Genomic DNA, 21,500 nt, shown 5'->3' on the forward strand with positions numbered 1-21,500 from the left:
TCAAATCAGCACAACTATCATCTTTCTCCCCAGACTGATATGAAGAACCTAAAGACTTGGTTGGAGCCAAAGGTGGAAGAATGTTAAAAAGCAACCTCAGTTCCAGCATCACTCCACACACAAGCCTGAGAAACAGTTGTTCCTATTTCTTTTGTATTCAAGCTTGGAAATATAGTTAATACTACTCTCATTGTAATCGCTTAATTCTCATTGTCCTCTTCTAGCCCAAGGCAAGTGCGTCTCAGTAATCCTTCCATAGAGTAACCAAAATCTGCAATTTCTCCTTATAATGCCAGTAATCCTTGGATTTTTCCCAGGGTGAAAGGCAGCGACTTCCCAAGTCAAGTCTTGTCCTTTTCACAAATATACTATCAAGTCAAAGATAATTCTCTTTACCCACTTAAAGACTGAAGTATATTTACATCCACTGTTTATTTCTTCATTATACATTTTCTTAAGTATGCTGATTGATTTTTTTCAGCCATTTGATATAACTATATTAATTGAAAAAGAACAGTACACCGCAACATAATCCACACTTCAGAAAGTCATTAAGTTTCATTCAGCTAGCAGCTTTAAACTTTTTTGTATAGAAACACACACCCCACCACCATACTCACCTCATCCTCAAAGAAGGAGAGAGAAAAAACAGAACAAAACCGGAATATATGCTGCCTGCAATAGAGAAAGAAAGAAAGGGAGAAAGAGAGAAAGCTAGAGAGGAGAGAGGGAGGGAAGGAGGGAGGGAAGGAGGCAGAGAAGGGAGGGAAAGAAAAAAGCATTAAAGTCAAATAACTAGGAATCAAGGATGTTTAGTTCTTATTTTAATCCTTCAACTAACTTGCTAAGGGATCTTAGCAACATGACAAGTGAAGTCTTATAAATAAAATGGAAAATTAGGTAATTCTTTCTCAGAGCTTTGAGGTGTTCTAATTAGAAATAAAAAGTGCCAGTGCCAACCCAGAGTGTTCCATCGATTAAAATACATGAAAGTCTACTGGAAAGATAAGAAAGACAAAAAAGCTGCTGTATATACAAACACCACAAGGGAAAATAAATACTCTTTCAAAAGTAGAAAATGAGAACTAATAATTCTGATGAATTAAAGACCTGCTTAAAAAATTAGATGTGAGGCTTTTACTCTAGCCAATCATTCTGAACACCTATCCTGGCTCTGGTTATATCTCTATCACTCAAAGTATTCAGGGGGGGAATGGAGCTACAACTTCACAGAGCTGAAATGAACCAACAGTTGCTTGTGGTGGCCGTGGTTTAGTCGTTCAGTCGTGTCCAACTCTTTGCAACCCCGTGGACTGCAGCACGAAAGGCTCCTCTGTCCATGAGATTCTCCAGGCAAGAATAGTGGATCGGGTTGCCATCTCCTTCTCCAGGGTATCGTCCCAACCCACGGATCGAACCCAGGTCTCCTGCACTGCAGGCAGATTCTTTACCAACTGAGCCACTAGGTGCTTGGCCAGGCTCAAAACACAGAACTTTGCTTCTTAGAAGGATTCTGGTGACCAAATGAGAACCCCAAGTTACCAGAGTACTCCTTAGTTGGGAAAGGAGCAAGTATTCAGGAATCACCTGGGGTGTACTTAATGACCACTGAAACACTAATGTTTCTTAAGGCAAACTTGGAGAAGGCAATGGCACCCCACTCCAGTATTCTTGCCTAGAAAATCCCATGGATGGAGGAGCCTGGTAGGCTGCAGTCCATGGGGTCGCTAAGAGTCAGACACAACTGAGCAACTTCAATTTCACTTTTCACTTTCCTGCATTGGAGAAGGAAATGGCAACCCACTCCAGTGTTCTTGCCTGGAGAATCCTAGGGACAGGGGAGCCTGGTGAGCTGGCGTCTATGGGGTCACACAGAGTCAGACACGACTGAAGCGACTTAGCAGCAGCAGCAGCAGTAGCAGCAGCTTAAGGCAAACTAGGGTTTCTGGAGATGTGGAGGAGAAGCAGTTGACACAGATCCCTGTTTTCAAACTTGTTTCTTGGCCGTTATAGATGACAGACAAATTGCTATGCCCTCGTATTAGCAAGTGTTCCTTGAGCAGACTCTGCACTGGGCACCGCAAAACCAGTAATGAATAAAACAGTGTCCACGCTCACGTTTTTGTGGTATGGGATACAGTGATTAATATATTATGCTAAGGGTTATAAAGGGCATATAAACAAAAGACCTAATGAGAAACAATTTAGAAAGTGAGGGTTGAGGTTTCGACTTTGTAAGAAGCATACAAATGAAAACTGTAAAATGTAACTACTGGCACAGCCGTGGCCCTTTTTATCACTTCAGAAGTCAGAAGAGATGTTTCTGAATGACCTAGTCCCTTGTCTCTCAAAAAGGGCACGATTGGCATTTCAAGGGGAACATTTTTTATTGTACTGTCGAGAGCACTGTGGGACATTTGGTATCCAGTTCCTACTCCCCAAATCCAGCAGCACCCCATCACCCCAGTCACCATGACAATCAAAAATTCCCCTGACTACTTTGAAACACTCTGAAGGGAGACAGCATCTCTCTCCACTGAGAACCACTCCTCTTTCCTGTCCTTTTTCTACACTTGTGCTTGAACAATACAAGCACCAATTAACTAAGGTAGTGGAAAGAACAGAGACTTAACTCCAGTTCGATAAGAGTTTTAATTCCGGCTCTGCAATTTACTATTGAGTGAACTAGTGAGCCTCAGTGTCCTTGTCTGTTAATACAGGTGATAAAGCACATTTTAGCAGATGATTATAAGGTTACTGCTAAATAACATAGGTAAAACTGCCTCAAAACATGTCTCACCTAATGGTGGATGCACAGTTCATTTATCTCAACAGAGTTACAAAAGTAGAAAAAGAAGAAAGAGTGTTCCTTAGCAAAATAACTTGTTTAGAAGTTGACTAATGCTGGAATTCCATAGTAGCTACAGTGCTAAAAAAAAAAAAGGCAATGACGGTGACTGTGCCAGGCAAAGGAAACACAATTGAAAGCTGCTGCTCTGCCAGCCTCTCTGGACACGGCATCCTGCTCCATTGCAAACCATCCAATTGGCTTCCCAGAAACACTGGCCCTAGGTCTGAAAAGATTAGCACTCATCAAAAAACTCTACTATGCTGATTCTGGCCATATGTATTAAGGTGAGAAGAGCTCCCAGAAGTCATCTGCTTTCTTTCATCTCTGCATTAATAATTATCATGTAGTTTATGAAGTACAACCACACCCAGTCCCTTATTTAATTCTCACAGCACACCTGTGTGTGTAGGTCATAGCATCAATCTATAGGTAATATTATCCTCATGTTACAGATGAGGAAACTAATACAAATTAACTTAATCAAGCATTACGATAATAGTTGTAGCAGTAGATGACGTCAGGTATTTTTAATGTTAATCACTATATTTATTAAGCAAGTTATTAACAATGCAAACACATTAACACTTACATCCATAATTAAGTCACTATTGTTAATATTATCAATTTTATTTAATGTTGATTCACTCCATATCAATCACTCTACTAGGTGACTTAAACTTTTAACCTTTATTTTTTTTAAAAAAAACTTTGCAATAAATACTATTACTATCTCTATTTTTCCAAGGAGAAAACAAGCTTAGGCAGCTTAAATAACATCGCAAATATTAAAGCTAATAAGTCGTGGAAACAAAACTTCAACTCATATCTGTTTAGTTTCAAACACGTTAAACTATATTGCCTCTCCTAATATGCTTCCAGGAGAAGTTCACATACAATGGTCAGCAGAACCTTTCATTACAGGGGCTTTCATGGAAAATAAAGTACTTTTGGAAAGAATTATGTAATTAAATAGATCACATAAATTTCCCCTACACTTAATTAAGGAGCTAAAGGTAAAAATGCACTTGTAATATCTTCTGTCATTTTTACCCTTAGGTTGATAGGCTGGGCATTGAAGGAGACCATTTAACTTTGCCCAGCATGTCCGCGTTGGTCAGGACACCATGGCTGGGGTGGGTGGCCAACCTCTGGTCATGAACCAGACTAAATGAGAGGCCAGTGAGGCAATACCAGGAGTAGCAGCAAACAATATTTCACTAGAGTATGAACAAAATGAATAAGTCACTAAATCACTACATACAATTTAATGTTACCTCTCTCTGAATTTTATTTTACAAAGCATCATACAATCTCAGGATTTTTTTTAAGTGCCTCCCTAATCTCTTCACAGTTGGAAAGAGAGAAATCCTGGTTTATGTTTTTAACTTCCTTCATTTACAGAGTCTTCAGCACTCACACCCTGCCCCCCTACCCCCCATCTCCCACCCCGACTGTCTCGATGGCTCCACTTTATTTTAAATCCCCATATCCAAAGCTTCCCTCGAGGTTGTGACTATGGGCAAATGCTGAGGACAAGAGGTAACTGCAGCACAGTGTCTTACTCCATACAGTAGACCACTCCGTACAATTTCCTTAATCAATGAAGGAACAGCCATGACAGACACTAGCTGATGTTTACTGGTCATTGAAGTACAATGCTTTTCCTTAGAAATTTAGTGTTGTCCTTAGGAATATACCAGGGCTTCCCTGGTAGCTCAGAGGGTAAAGCATTTGCCTGCAATGTAGGAGACCTGGGTTTGATCCCTGGGTCGGGAAGATCCCCTGGAGAAGGGAATGGCAACCCACTCCAGTATTCTTGCCTGGAGAATCCCATGGCTGGAGGAGCCTGGTAGGCTACAGTCCACGGGGCTGCAAAGAGTCAGACACGACTGAGCGACTTCCCTTTCCTTTCTTAGGAATATAAAGTCTTCTTATTTGCTCAGTCTATATGCAGTAATGCAAATATAGCTTTCAAGAATTAATTCCAAAATGGTATGCTTTAAAAGCAGCAGCTGGATAGTAAACTGCTCATGACTCTTAAGGATTTAAGTGATTTGATATTATGAGTATATTTATTATTTTGGCACAGGTAACAGCTAAAAAACTCAATGAAATTTATTAAAAAGCTGTTAAAGAAAAAGAAGAGAAAGTATAAATGTTGCCAAATAACCCAGAAAAACAGCTCTGAAACCCTGCCCTTTTCTGTTATATGCATACTCACACTTTTCTCCCTGACCTCCTTTCTCTTTAAACTTAAATTCTCCTTTGTGTATTCTAAATTCTGTCTACTCTTCTAGGTCCAATTCAGTCCTCACTTCTTCGGGGAAGTTTTCTTTTCCCCACCTGCTGGTCCACATAAATTTTTCCTTAACCTGAGTGCCTATAATTGAAAACATGGTTATTATCATACAGCTTAACATTTTAATATCCTTAAGTAGCCTCTGGGTGATTGGCCTCTGATAATTTTAACCCCTAAACTAAACATAAACATCCTGAAGTTATGGCTAATAATTATTATTAATATAGACAGTCATAATAAAGCCAGCAGTTACTGTATATGGAGAACTTATTAAGTAACAAGTACATATAAAATGTCATTTAGTCATCACAACAATCCTGTAAGGTAAATACTACTGCTGCTGCTGCTGCTAAGTCGCTTCAGTCGTGTCCGACTCTGTGCGACCCCATAGATGGCAGCCCACTAGGCTCCTCTGTCCCTGAGATTCTCCAGGCAAGAACACTGGAGTGGGTTGCCATTTCCTTCTCCAATGCATGAAAGCGCAAAGAGAAAGTGAAGTCGCTCAGTCGTGCCTGACTATATCCCCATTAAATAGATGGGGAATCCAAATTATAGTTAGAAGATCATTTTGCTAGAAGAAGACAGAGCTGGAATTTAAATCCACTGCCTAATCCCACCACTTCTTTTCCTTCCAAAGCAAGTAGGCCAGTGTGTTATACAAAATATATCTCATGATGAGGATACTAAGTGTCTTTACCAGAGCTAGGGAACTTCTACTGGGAAAGGCAGAAAATTCCCAAAATGCTATATTATGGATGAGGCTGAATTAATAAGAATAATAAGCAACTGGTGTAATTCCTACTTTATTTTGGAAAAATCCCAAAAGTCCAAATTACCCCAAAGGTCACTGAACAAATGCATACTTGCCATGGTGTGTATCTAAACTTAATCATTGGCACTTAATAAAGGTACCCCTGGTCCTTTGGGTGAAGGTTAGGTTCCCCAGAGGTAAAAAATTGAAGGGAGAAAAAAAAGATGGTATCTTAGTGTAGTTAGAAGAGAATCTTAAAACATTTTTTTGTAAAGGGCCACACTTAGCTAAAAGAGGGAAATAGAGAGCTAGAGACCCACCTATACAAAGCACAGAATGGAAAAGAGAGTAAAAAACAAACACAGAAGGCCAAGTGAGAAGGTTGTAATCTAACCTGAAATAGACTAAGGGTGCCACTGGCCCTGAAAGCCTTCACTGACCCCCCTCCCAACCCTCCCTTTACCTTCCTGGATAGCCCCTTCTTCTGGGAACAAAATGCCTAGCAGCAGGAGAAGCGGAGCGGCCAGGTCTATGACAAGGATAAATTGCCTTTTCTCCACTGGGTGTCTGGTGCTAAATGGAATGTTGGCTGTAAATATTCTGAAGCCCCCTCTCCCTTTTCCTCTCTTAAAGCTTCTCCCAACCTGCTAGTCCAGCATTCTCCCCTTTTCCATCTTATCTTCTTATTCTATCCTGCTCTCTCTTTCTTTTCCCATCTCCCTTCTCTGTCCTGTGGAGTTAGGGGCTGTGAGGAACAGACTGAGATCTGAAATGCCAGCAACCATGGATTCAAATTCCAAAATGCTAACTTACACGCTTTGTGTTAAGTGCAGTGTTTGGGTAGTGTTCTGTTGATTCAGACCAGAAGGCAATTTCTTTTGACCTTTTTAAGCCTGTTTCTTCTCATTTCTCCTTTCTAGAGGACTTTACTAGTGGTAATTTTTTCATCTTCTCTTCCTATTTTTAAGTTACTTCTGTTTTCTTCCTAAAGTCATCCTAAAGCCAGGACCATAAAGATACAATACTTTCGTTGGCAGTCTTTAAACATTATCATGGAGATCTGTATTTTTTTTGACATGGAAAGATGATCACTTTAAAATGAAAAATTATTTTAAAGCATAATCACATAAAATGTCATATATCAAAGAACATAATTATATAAAAACCAGAAGGTATGCTTTAAATTGTTGAAAGTCTCTGGTTGGGGGGAATTTGGCTGATTTTTCCCCCCATTTTTCACATTTTCTTGAAAAATAATTTTAAAGAAATATACATGAATAGCTTGACTGACCAGAAAGAAACAAACAAAAAGAATGAAAATAAATTGTATGCTTTTACTATCTTTTTGACAAGGAAACATGTCTGAAACCTGGATGGGCAAGGGGGAAGCAGAGTGTAAGAATGTAGACATCCATCTGACAGTGAGACAGGGAGTTGGTGACAACATGCAAGTAAAAACTGGGAATGCTGTCATTGTCTGGAAAGCTTTGAGGAGAAGCAAATTATTATGTGTTATAGAGAAAAGCCTTTGGTCATAATAGCCACTCCAGCCATACAACTGCTTCTTTGCAGCCTCATTAATGTTGGTTCTAAATAACTCACATAATCAAAAAAGGGGAAAGGAAAAGTTGGGCTGTAACCAGGACAGGGCTAAGATGTCTCTTCGCAAGGAGCATGGAGGTTCTCACTGAGAAATAAATTGACTAAGAACCTCCTGTTTGGATGTTAGTCCTGTGTGAGTGATAATAACCCCATCAAATTCCCAAGAGGAAATAGCTATAGAAATAAAAGGAAAACACCACAACAATGTTTAAAGCTGAAGAACACAAAAACACTGGGCTGAGCCTTACAAAATGGAACAATGGTCCAAGTAAACCCTACACAGCGGGAGCGCCAGACCGTGAAATGGAGAAACAATGCTTGCTGGAGTGGGACTGAAGGCTCAAAAGCAGCTATTAATTCAAGCAAGATCAAAACAGAAATCTATCTATTCATGGGACTTCCAAAAGATCATTAAAAACTAATTACTTTCTGTCTACCTCAATTCGCTTTGTTGCTTGGCTAGCAGATTGTTCTTCCTCACTCTCTGTCTAGAAGGCTGTGGAATAAGACAGGGTCTTCCAACTCAGATCACAGGGAGTCAAGTGGCCCTATCCTAAAGCCCAGACACTAATTCGGGGTATTTCTAAACATTATCACAGACTCTCCACTTAACAGCACTAAGCTTATGGAGGCAACAAGTGCCATTAAATCACGTAAAGTGATGTCATGAGTTATTCTGATTTCCAGGAAAAAAAAGATTATGAGGAACATGCTGAAATTTCTCAAACTTTTATGCATAACCTAATTTTGAAAAACAAAACTCAAACCCTTCTTTTCTAGGGCTATGGTCAGTGACTTAACATGTTGGTAATTCAGTTCTATTGTTTGAGAAGAGGCTACATAACAATAATAGAGACAATTTTTATTTCTTCTCCAAATCTGATGCATTATCAAAAAATAAAATCTGCCATGCAAGCAAATTTATTTTGTCAAATGACATTGTCCAGACAAGTAGTGTCTTAAAATAATAATAATAATAAAACTTCTGACAATATTTAATTTGACTTTGGTAAATAATTTCATCTCCTTTCAACTCAAAAATTTCCACTGATTTTCCTTCAAAATAAAACTGATCTTTTCCTTGTGTATATATAAATATTCTCCCTCAGGAGAATATTTGCTGTGGTCTTAGTTGTTTCTCAGGAAGCTAAGGGAATTTCTATGACCCACAGCAATATTTGTAAAAAAATAAAAGTCAATAGTCAGAAAAAAAATCATTTTTTAGAATCTTGTTTGTACATGGACTTAGAAAATGACCAAGGATAAATGTGATGCTATATGATCTTGGATATTAAGAACTCCTCTTTCCTGAATGTTTATCTACTATGTTCTGGGGGTAAAATACAATACATATAATATCAGTGCCTGATTAAGTATCTACTTTTAAGGTGAATAGCTTCTATTTCCTGAGTGTTCTACAATTTTCAGTTTATTGCATATTAGTTTCTCATTTGATATCTACCCAGTTTCTCTAAGACAGATTTTTTCTTATGGGAGCATATGTCTTCCCATTCTACAGTTAAGAAAACTGGGCCTTAGAACATTTATGGGAACTACCCATAAATGGGAACTAGCAAGGTGATATCATTTGTGAGAAATAGAGCCTAGAACAGAGCAGCCTCCTGTTAATGGAACTATTGAGGAAAAGAAAAATTAATAGACATTGAGAAGCTTCTATGTGACACCTTACTGGTGATTTACAAAGGACATTTAATTTCATCTTTATGAGATGGGTTATTATGATTCCTATGAATGTGTATACCAAAATTTAGAAATTGTGAGAGTTCTCATCAAATTTGAGTGTGACTGTGTTAGTCGCTCAGTCATGTCCAACTCTTGGCAACCCCATGGATGGTGGCCTGCCAGGCTCCTCCATCCATGGGATTTTCCAGGCAAGAATACTGGAGTGGATTGCTATTCCCTTCTTCAGGGGATCTTCCCAACTCAGGGATCAAACCCGGGTCTCCTGCATTGCAGACAGACTCTTCACCGTCTGCTCCACTAGGGAAGACTATATTTACTATTTAAATTTCATCAAATTTACCCAGCTGAAAATATGGCATAGTTAGAATTCCAATGTGGATTTCTGACTATACAATCCATGTTCTTTCCATTATTTTTTGATGCCAATTCTCCCTACAAATTGGGAGTTATGGTCTTGCATAAAATTCAAATTTAAGTGCTTAGAGTACTCCACTCATTTTAAAACTAAATCAATAAACTGATGTTTATAAATCATAATTTAATACAAATACAATCAAAACCAAATGCCAACAGAGTAGTTACAATATACCATGTTTATACCCTATCTTGCAAGGACATCTCTCAAGGACTTGGCATGGTTAGGCTAAAAAAATAAGCTCCTTACTCCATAAAGCAAGGCAAGCATGATATCCTTTTCAACCACCCTTTACCTCCTTTCTTCAATGTAATACCCACCATCTATCACCTATTATTCTTTTCCAGGGGAGAAGAATTAGGTAAAATACAGAAATCTGTTCATCACAAAAAATTCAGAGATCACCACCAATAAACTTTAGATTTATTACTAGGTGAAACTTTAACTTTCTTGAGTAGAATAATGCAAGGAAGTATAAAAAGGACACAAACTTCTAATCTTGCATCTTCAGTCTGAAATTTTAGTCAGTAAGACAAATGGTTCTGCTAAGAGAGATTGGAAACTCTTTTCCTGGTAGGGTTTAACAGAGAAAGAAATATTCAAATTACAAGAAAATCAAGACCAAGAGTCTTGGAATAAGTCTAAGGCAACACTATGAGAAAGAAAAAAATAATTAACTAGACTGGATTTTACTTATGCTCAGTGTAGAAGAAACTTACCTTGTAAGAAGCTCAAAGATAAGGGGCAAAACCATGAAAGTGCTGCTAAACAGTGGGTGTTGAGCTAATACTGAATATAGCCTCTTTTTCTAAAAGAAAGATTTTATTTCGATAACTGTGTGTGGCAAACTTAAAAGAGCATCTATTTCAGCTTCTTGACTTCATCTCCTGCACTTTTCTTCTCGCATCACCTTCACTGTCCTGCCAGGCTAAGGGTAGAGAAGTTTCTCTCCATGCCAAATGCACTTTAGCTTTTGCAGCAGCAGAAAAACCTATAGATTTATGGTGAAAGAAAATCTTCAGAACTGCTACTTTCATAAAATCACAATTAAGTCAGAAAAAAATCATCCTCACTGATCTAAGGTATGTGTAAAAACACATACTTTTGACTATTTGGCTTACTTATTGAATTGATTAGAACTACAATTAACTAGGTATAATCACTTTTTGTTTGTTTTGCTTTTGATTAAGCTGACCAGTCTACTTGTTTGATAACTCAAATTAGACAAAGTAGTTAACTTTACCCTATTAATTAAGATGATGAAATAACAGTCCAAAGCCCCAGATTCAATTCTAATTACTTATACATAGAGTAAAACTCTCTTAGGCAAATAATAGTTTTCACTAAATACATTTTCTCTAAAGCAAAGGGATATATTAATAAAAACCTATCCCTATAAGTTAACAAACACAAACTTTGGATGGAGGCCAATATGAGTCATTATATGTTTTAATAGAGTTACCCCTGTGAGATAGCAAGGTATTATTTTCAATTTTATTGGTGAGGAAATACACAGAGTTTAAGAAAATAAGAAGCATTCTGGAATCCTCTGGTTACTGAACCTGGAGTTGGGGTGAAAGTGAAAGTGTTAATTGGTCAGTCGTGTATGACTCTTTGCCATGCCATGGACTGTAGCCTGCCAGGCTCCTCTGTCTATGGGATTCTCCAGGAAAGAAAACTGGAGCAGGTTGTCAATCTCTCCTACAGGGGATTGTCCCAAACCAGGGATCGAACCTGGGTCTCCTGCGTTGCAGGCAGATTTTTTACCATCTGAGCCACCAGGGAGTTAGGGGTGGCATTACTTAAATACATTGCCATCTTTTTTTTAAATTTTCTACAGTTACTTGATGGCAAAATAACTTAATTCATTGTAAACAGGACAAAAAGTGGAGTGAAGCATAGGTTGTTTTGTTGGTACAAAAGATAAAATTAACTCAGCAAGAAAAGCAATACATCTACTTCTAGCTAGTGATAGGGGAAAGAATTAATGCATCTTTTGTTTTCAGGTGGCAAATTTAATATACTTATGCTATGCTATGCTATGCTAAGTCACTTCAGTCGTGTCCGACTCTGTGTGACCCCATAGATGGCAGCCCACCAGGCTCCCCCGTCCCCGGGATTCTCCAGGCAAGAACACTGGAGTGGGTTGCCATTTCCTTCTCCAATGCATGAAAGTGAAGTTGTTCAGTCGTGTCCGACTCTTAGCGACCCCTTGGACTGCAGCCTACCAGGCTCCTCTGTCCGTGGGGTTTTCCAGGCAAGAGTACTGGAGTGGGGTGCCATTGCTTTCTCCGTAGTATACTTAGATGGATACTAAATACTTAGATGCAACACTTAGCCAAAATAAACAATTTTCCAGGAAAGATATGTGGATCACCAAACCTGACTCAAAGAAAAAGTGTTACAAAACTTCACAAATCAATAACCACTGAAGGAATTAGACTAATAACTAAAATGCTATAATTTAAAAGGAACCTGATCTAAGTTTTTACTTGAAATTTTATCTCACCCTTAAGAAACAGATATATCTTATTTAAACTTTTCAGAGCAAAGAAAAAGATATCTGATCCATTCTACTGAACAAATACAGCACTGATACCAAAACAAGACAAAGCATGAGAAAAGAAATTATGGCTCAGTAACATTTATAAATGAAGATATATACAGCTTGAATAAAATACTAGCAAATAAGATTCAGAGATGTACTTTTGCAAATTAAATATTAGGACCAAATTTGGTATATCCCAGAAATGCAAGCACAGTTCGGTATAGAAAATTCACCAATTCTCTGTACCATACTTAATAGATGAAATAGTAGAAGCGGTTAAGAACAAAATTATACAAAAAACTATACAATACAATACTTATTCACTATCCTTGTCTACCAAGAAAAAAATGAGATATTAAGACCAGAAAAGATAGATAAAATGATCATTATTATGCAAATTATATGATCATCTTTCAAAAAATCTAAGAAAATCAACTTATAAATTGTTAAAACTCATTAGAAAATTTATTAAGGTGGTCAAATAGAAGTTGCAGAATAACTCATACATTAAATACAATTTACATTTTAAACCACACACATTTGTGAATAATCATAAATATATCTCTTGTAAATAAAGACAAAATGGTTTGGAAAGATATACATCAAGTTACATGTTGCCATTTCTCAAAAAAGAATTAGGATTGATGTTAATGATGAAAAGAGATTGTAGCTTTATCTATAATATTTTTGTTCCTGCAGCCTGGAGATATTTATTAGTTGTACCATTACAAATTTATGAATGGAACTGAAAATATACAATAAATAGCTTCAATTATTTCTAACTATATCAAACAACTTCATACTATTTCTTAAAGTTTGAATTATCGCTTAGTTCTAGGATAGCATCAGGAAAATAAAGAAACATTAAAAATTACAAGTTCATAAAACTTAACTTTGCTACGAAGTACACATTATTATTTTGAGTTAATATTTGTGAGAATTGATTTATTGATGTTTTAAAATTTCAATAAATGAAATTTAGGAATATGAAGGCCAAAGATCGAAAAAGTTTGTATATGTATACATATACATGTCTAGGTATATAATTTTCTCCACAACTTCACTAGCACTACAATGTAAAAATAATAAACTAGCCATAAATTCAGGTCAGTGAAATAGGTTCATTATGAAAAAACACTGGAAGTTATTATTCAAGACTATGACAACTAAAATTTTTAATGCTATTTTTCAGAAAAGACCACTATATCATTGAATTTCTCTTTCTCTCTCAATATATTAAACATCTGGTAACCAGGTTCCTTTTTGTACTTGTCAGAGGCCTTGAAAATTTCAGAATGGTGGACATCTGCTCCCAAATCAAATATGTGCCTTAAAAATAATAGTAAACTCTTCAAGAATTCCATGCAGATTGATGACTCATTTATAGGCATGATGACATCCTATTGTTAAGGACAGCCTCAGTGTGTGCTTCAATAATAAATATTCTCTAGATGCCACTGAGAGAAAAGAATACACATTCACTCCAAAATGGTAGACATAGCAAGTATACAAAATTGCCCTGTCATAGTCATCATTCTCCACTGACTGTTGTTATTCAGTCATTAGGTTGTGTCCGACTCTGAGATGCCATGGATTGCAGCAGAGCCGTCTGCAGGCTCTTCTGTCCTCTGCTGTCTCCCAGAGTTTGCTCAAATTCATATCCATTGAGTGGGTGATGCTATCTAACCATCTCATCCTCTGCCACCCCTTTCTCCTTTTGCCTTCAATCTTTCCCAGCATCAGGGTCTTTTTCCAAAGAGTCAGCTCTTCACATCAGGTGGCCAAAGTATTGGAGCTTCAGCTTTAGCAACAGTCCTTTCAGTGAAAATTCAGGGTTGAGTCTCCACTAATATTCTCCACTAATACTGCACAACAGACTTAATTTCCTAAAGGAAAGAAACAGTCTTTTAAGAAATATAATTTACTCTCTGTTGTTCAGACTATTAAGATCCTGGAGATTCTAATTTATATCAGTTGATTCTTAGCTAATCATAACACACATTTTTATACCTTACTGTGAAATAAAATCTTATTAACTTTTACTCACTTGGAGAAGGCAACGGCATCCCACTCCAGTACTCTTGCCTGGAAAATCCCATGGACAGAGGAGCCTGGTAGGCTGCAGTCCATGGGGTAGCTAAGAATCAGACACAACTGAGCGACTTCACTTTCACTCTTCACTTTCATGCATTGCAGAAGGAAATGGCAACCCACTCCAGTATTCTTGCCTGGAGAATCCCAGGGACAGAGGAGCCCAGGGGGCTGCCGTCTATGGGGTCGCACAGAGTCGGACATGACTGAAGCGACTTAGCAGCAGCAGCAGCAGCATGTGAAATAGATTTTTACTCACATGTCCACTCAAACGCATGAAGAGTGTTGAGAACTCAACTCACTCCAGAAATCTTGATTAAAGAATTCTGAGGCATATGGATGAATTGAATTGTAGAACTGTTTTTTTGTTGCTGAGAGTCACTCCTTTTCATTGGATACTGAGGCTCAATGGCCAAAATTTGTTTCAGAGTTCCTCCCTGAAATGATGAGACTTTAACTTCTAGTCATCATTGGTCTGAATGACTTTATTAGCCTCATAACTCTTCATTGTCCAGTATAAGATATATACAGACTTTCTTGAAATCTCTTCAGGGCTTGAATTTCCTGGGAAACACTCGACAGATGGGTAATCCCAATTATATGTTTAATAAGTGTCCTAGAGTCATCCCTTCACCTAGTAGGAAAGATGTGAGGATTCTCAAGTAGCAGAACATATAGACAACAGCAGCTCCCTATGTCCCTGAAACACAGGAAAAGGAGCATTGAGAGATAGAGCCGGCAGAACTCCATGGAAATGCAGGTAGGGAAAGGAAAGACAGTCTGAAAGTTTGTTGCTCTGCATCAACTTCAAAAGGAGTGTAGAGCTCAATCGTTGTGTATTCTCCTTATTTTTTGAACTTGTCTTTATCTTTTACACTAAAGGAGGAATTTTGAGCAGTATGTATTCAGACATTTGACTGTGAAGTAACGATTTAATAAATGGTCAAATTTCATAGCTTGGCCAAAGCATACATGTACTTAGAAGTAACTGAAAAAAATGGCAAGAGAATAACATGCTCTTTCTAAGTGGAGTTTGGTGGCTCTCAAAAATATTGTATATTCTCGATTTTCATCCGAACTTAATTATTTTGGGGGTTCCATTTCTGTTTCCAGCAAAACACAACTTCCTAGTACTGCAGAAGAAAAGACATAAATGGGTTTTGTGGAGCTCAAATAGCTCTTTAAAACAATATCTTGATGAGTTAAGTGTAAATGAGCCAAAGCATATGGATTAAATGTCCTTTTAAATACACATGGATTTAAAAATTAAGGGAAAAAAGGTTTTGGCAAAATGTGTTTCAGATTTGGTTGAAAGAAAACATTTGAAAGAAATAGTTTGAGGGACTAGACTAACCCAAAACATACCTGAGCTCCTCTAACCTTCTATAGTACAACCAACTCTAAAACATATGGATTTTATACTATAATTTCCCTACCACACCCAGTCTGAGTTCTGAGTTTTTCTTTCTATGTTGGAAATCATTAAAAACAGTCATGGTGTCATTACTGTGTTGAAGAGACCATAACCTACTACTGTAATCAGTTGCAGTCAAAGAGAATGAATGTAACTGGTCATCACTGTATAAAAATAATGGTATCATTTTTGTTTCAAACACATAAAATTAATCTATATTTCACATTAACCTTTATTAGACAGTAAGACTACATCATAGATACACATTGAGATAGATATAAAGTCTGGCCAGAACATGAAATGGCAGTATATCCATGTTGTGACATAGTACTTAACCAAAGTCAAGAAACAGACAAAAAGAAGGTCAATGGGAGAAACACCAAAGCACAACTTGAATCAGGTCAGGTAATTCTGACCTGCTTGGAATAGTTCAGAAGGTACTCATCTGATGCAGATGACTAGAAGCAAAAGCAACTGACCTATTCGGAAGTGGGTCCCCTGAATGACAGGTCCCAGAACCTGTGCCACCCATGTCAGGTTTCTCTTCAAAGTTGCCACCTCCAAAACACACAGATGACAATGCTATCATTAAGCTCTCCAGTCACTGAGATTTATTTCTAATTTGTGGTTAGGACTAAAACCATTAAAAGTTTGTAGATGTCAAATAGATAAACCATTATTAGCTTTATGAATTTGTAAAGTTATCTGTGTTGCTGTCCCATTTCTTTCCCCATATAAACCCATAGAATCTCGCCATCTCTATTGAAGAAAGTAGAGTGGTTACTTATTTATTGCCATTCTCTCCCAGATTACATTTGAAAAATAGCCATTAATATGACTAAGTGACCCTAGTCATTATGCCAAGTTGCCATAATTAGCGAGCACCCTCATTTAAGCAATCTAGTTGCTATGCCACCGAAGTATACTGCATTTATTCAAAAACTTATGTATTTTTTCTGCATTTTTCCGATTTTATTGACTTTATGATATATAATTGACATACAACAACTATGCACATTTTAAGGTAACCAGCATAAGGTGTATGTTTATACACTGTCAAATAATTATCATAATAAGTTTTGTTAACATTCATCATCTCACACAGATACAAAAAAAAAAAGAGAAAATTTTTTCCTTGTGATGAAAACTCTAAGGATTTACTCTCTTAACTTTCATATATATCATACAGCAAACTACAGTTATCATGTTATACACTACATGCCTAGTACTTATCTTATAGCTGAAAATTTGTAACTTTTGACCATCTTCATCTAATTCACCCTTTCCCCAGCCTCCGATAGCCACAAATCTGATCTCTTTTTGAATAAATTTTGTTTTGTTTTAGATTTTACATATAAGTGAGATCATACAGTATATGTCTTCCTCTGTCTGAAAGTGAAAGTCAGTTGTGTCTGACTCTTTGGGAACCTGAGGACTATACAGTCCATGGAATTCTCTAGGCCAGAATACTGGAGTGGGTAGCCATTCCCTTCTCCAGGGGATCTTCCCAACCCAGGGATCAAACCCAGGTCTCCCACATTGCAGGCGGATTCTTTACCAGCTGAGCCACCAGGGAAGCCCATGAAATAAGTCCTCTATATGACTTATTTTATTTAGCATAATGCCCTCAAGGTCCATCCATATTGTCACAAATGGCAGAATTTCCTCCTTTTTATGCTTTATCATTTACTGCTGATTATAGCAGTCCAAGGTACTCTCAAGAGTCTTCTCCAACACCACAGTTCAAAAGCATCAGTTCTTCAGCACTCAGCTTTCTTCACAGTCCAACTCTCACATCCATACATGACCACTGGAAAAACCATAGCCTTGACTAGACGGACCTTTGTTTGCAAAGTAATGTCTCTGCTTTTGAATATGTTATACAGGTTGGTCATAACTTTCCTTCCAAGGAGTAAGCGTCTTTTAATTTCATGGCTGCAATCACCATCTGCAGTGATTTTGGAGCCTCCAAAAATAAAGTCTGACACTATTTCCACTGTTTCCCCATCTATTTCCCATGAAGTGATGGGACCAGATGCCATGATCTTAGTTTTCTGAATGTTGAGCTTTAAGCCAACTTTTTCACTCTCCTCTTTCACTTTCATCAAGAGGCTCTTTAGTTCCTCTTTACTTTCTGCCATAAGGGTGGTGTCATCTGCATATCTGAGTTTACTGATAATTTCTCCCGGCAATCTCGATTCCAGCTTGTGCTTCTTCCAACCCAGTGTTTCTCATGATGTACTTCTGCATATAAGTTAAATAAGCAGGGTGACAATGTACAGCCTTGACGAACTCCTTTTCCTATTTGGAACCAGTCTGTTGTTAGTCCATTCTAAAGGAAATCAGTCCTGGGTGTTCATTGGAAGGACTGATGCTCCAAAGCTGAAACTCCAATACTTTGGCCACCTCATGCAAAGAGTTGACTCATTGGAAAAGACTCTGATGCTGGGAGGGATTGGGGGCAGGAGGAGAAGGGGACGACAGAAGATGAGATGGCTGGATGGCATCACTGACTCAATAGACATGAGTCTGAATGAACTCCAGGAGTTGGTGATGGACAGGGAGGTCTGGCGTGCTGAAACTCATGGGGTCACAAAGAGTAGGATACAACTGAGCAACTGAACTGATACATATGTGTGTGTGTATAAAAATGGGCTTCCCAGGTGGCACAGTGATAAAGAATCTGCCTGCCAATTCAGGAGACACAAGAGACTTGGTTTCGATCCCTGGGTTGGGAAGATCCCCTGGAGCAGGAAATGGCAACTCACTCCAGTATTCTTGCCTGAAAAAGTCCATGGAGGTGCCTAGTCTGCTACAGTCCATGGGGTCTCAAAGAGTTGGACACTACTGAGCGCCACCGCCATCACCATATATCACCCATCAACGAGCACTAATGTTGTTCCCATGTCTTGGGTATCATAAATAATGCTACTATGAACATGAGGGTGCAGCTATCTCTTCAACATAATATTTTCATTTCTTTCAGATACATTCCCAGAAGTGGAATTACTGGGTCATATGATAGTTCTATTTTAATTTTTTGAGGAACCTCCCTACTGTTTTCCATAGTAACCATACCAGTTTACAATCCAACCAACAGTGTATAAGAGTTACATTTTCTCCACATTCTCACCAGCATTTGTTTTCTCTTGTCAAAGACTGAGATTGTATCAAATCTACTGAGGTGGATCAAATCTCCCTTCTAAGACATCCTTGAGGACATTAGAGGACATCCTTTAATAAAAAGAAATGGTAATCAATGACTATATATATATATATATGTATATGGAAGAAAAAGAGTTGTGATCTGAATCATTTTGCTAGAGAAGCAATGTCTGAAGAAACAATCCAATTTGCAGTACGCTCTTCAGGGTCTAAAAGAAAATTCAGGAACCTGAAACTGATGTGGTGGTGGGCTGTTTGGGAGGGGAGGTGAACTTGCTCTCAATGAAAATGATAGCGTCTCTAACATGTGACTCCAGCTGACTGACAGGGCAATTGAAGAGATAAACGGTGGATTTGTCTTTGGGAGGGTCAGTCTGGCCTCATTCCCGTGCTCTAATTTCCTTTTAAAGGCGTGGTGGAACTGCAGCTTTATGTGTTGAGTTGAGGATTTACTTGAAATACACTTAGACATACTGCTTCTACCCAGGGGAACTGATGCAAGTTCTTAAAATTCCTGCAGTTCTTTCCTTGGGGAGCAAACACTCTATAGCTAAATCCCATAATGCGCCACTTTGCCAATACTGCTAAGCCCCAGATCAGTTATCTCCTCTGTGGACTAGGGTCTGTGGGAGTGGAAGTTTTAAACCCACGAGTTATCCAGACTGTGACAGGGTCAAAATTTGCTGTAACAGCAATTCTCTTGTCCAGGATAAAATAATTCCCTTATATTTTATGCCTGCCTGTTGTCTTCAGACATGGAAGCTATTATTATCCTTTCTGTGGTAGTTTTTTTGTTTTTTTTTAAATATATTCTGCTTTGTTTTTCCATTGACTTGAAGTACTTTTCAAAAATGTGTTCGTCAACGTCTGCTGAAGGAAATATATATATATATATAGACCTGACTCCAAGAAAAAAAAAAAAAAAACATTTCCCACTGCACACTAAATAATTACAGCAATTCTTCCAAAGCCTAATAAATAGTTATCAAAACTGTTCACATGATGTCTTTCAAACATATTCATGGAAAACACTCTGATGGTGGCTTCCTCTTACAGAGGAGCAAAGGTTCAAACTGACCTCAGATTCGAACATTCATTCAGAGTCATTTGTCATTGCTAATTTTTTCCCATGAAACTGGACTGCCTAAGAGAGAAAAATCTTTCTACTCTTCTAGAGGAAATCTTGAGAGTTGGCTGCTGTGTGGTTAGCAGCGAGGCTGTGGTAAGTGTTGAGAACCACCATGTCATAATCATATGCTTGAAACATTAAATCATGACTCTGTCAAAATTCATAGTTGGAAAATTGTGGACCACTTTGGAGAATCAGAGATGTACTGCAGACTGACAATAAAATACACTAGGAAGCTCTGCATTTTATCCAAGTTTTCTCTGGCAGAAATATCATTACATTCTCCTCTCTGAACAACTTGGAGCACTATACCCAAGAGTCAGAAGACCCAAATTCACCTTCTGGCTTGGTAACCTGCTAGTACCTTATTTAAACTCTCAGGTTTAATTGACCCTTTGATTTAAAACATCAAATAATAGTGGTAAAGGATTAAAGGGTATCACATGTATTAAATGATTTTGTGTGCAATGAGTTTCCTTGTGTCCACAATCATGTTCTAAGGCATACTGTTCTCAGAATACCTAGAACACCATCAAATAAGAATGCAAACTCCTTAAGACCAATGACTCCATTGTTATTTCCTTCATAGCTTTCTCTCTTCTACCTTCAGAGGAATGTATTTCTTTATATATACAAAACTAGTACAGGGCTTATCACAGATCAAAATGGTCAACAGATTTAATTAAACTTCTAATGTACTGAACTGGAATAATTGGCATTCCATTATGTGAAGGTAACATCTTCCTCCAAGCCAAAATAAGGGTTCTGGTAGATCAGGGCATTCTCCTGCTGAACCTCCCATTAGACTCAGATACTTTCTCCAGCCGTGCTCCTGATGAATTCTATGAACATGGAAATAGCAACACCAAAATCTCTCCCACAACACAGAAAAATAAGCCAAAGTTTGCTTGTGTAAAAGCAAACATGCAGAGCATCACAGAATAGGAGGTGAATATAGCATATTGTGAACCACAGTGAATGAGTGATCAAGATATTCTAAGAATAGGTGAAAATACAACTTTATATAATGCTGCTTGAAAGACAAATGATAGAAAATAGATTTAAAACTCATATAGGGTGTACTTCTTGTGCCAGACACCATGTCAGGAATTCATTTGTAACTTTAACAAATTTGTGATGGACTAACATATTTTCAACAAAGTAGAAAATACTGGGAAAGTTCGTTCGGGGTTTTCCATAGCATATGGTGAATCAGAACGAACTTTTTGGCCAATGCAATAAAAGCGCTAATATTAAGTTGGCGCTCCTTCTGCATCAGACGGTGTTCAAATACTTCACATGCATCAACTCATTTGATTCTGATCATAACGTTAGCAAATGGGTATCCCCTATTTTATGAGTTGGAAAGCTGGGCCACACAGAGGCTAAATGACTTGCCTGCAGCTGCACACACTGCGAGGAGTATAGAGAATGGGAACAAGGTTAGACACAGAGGGAATCTCCCAACTTTTTCTCCAGGAATATTAGAGCTGGTAGGGGCTAGAATTCCAATGAATTTAAGCTTTCTTGT

At 37.9% G+C, this 21,500-nt stretch overlaps 1 non-coding gene across 1 annotated transcript; it reads left to right on the forward strand.

Annotated features, from left to right (window-relative positions):
- Positions 1-21,141: 21,141 nt before the first annotated feature.
- MIR2284O (microRNA mir-2284o) lies at positions 21,142-21,202 on the forward strand. Its single transcript, NR_030933.1, has one exon. It is a non-coding gene; the product is annotated as a microRNA mir-2284o (primary transcript).
- Positions 21,203-21,500: the final 298 nt, after the last annotated feature.

The sequence above is a fragment of the Bos taurus genome, chromosome 9 (assembly GCF_002263795.3).
Source record: "Bos taurus isolate L1 Dominette 01449 registration number 42190680 breed Hereford chromosome 9, ARS-UCD2.0, whole genome shotgun sequence".
Taxonomy (NCBI): Eukaryota; Metazoa; Chordata; class Mammalia; order Artiodactyla; family Bovidae; genus Bos; species Bos taurus.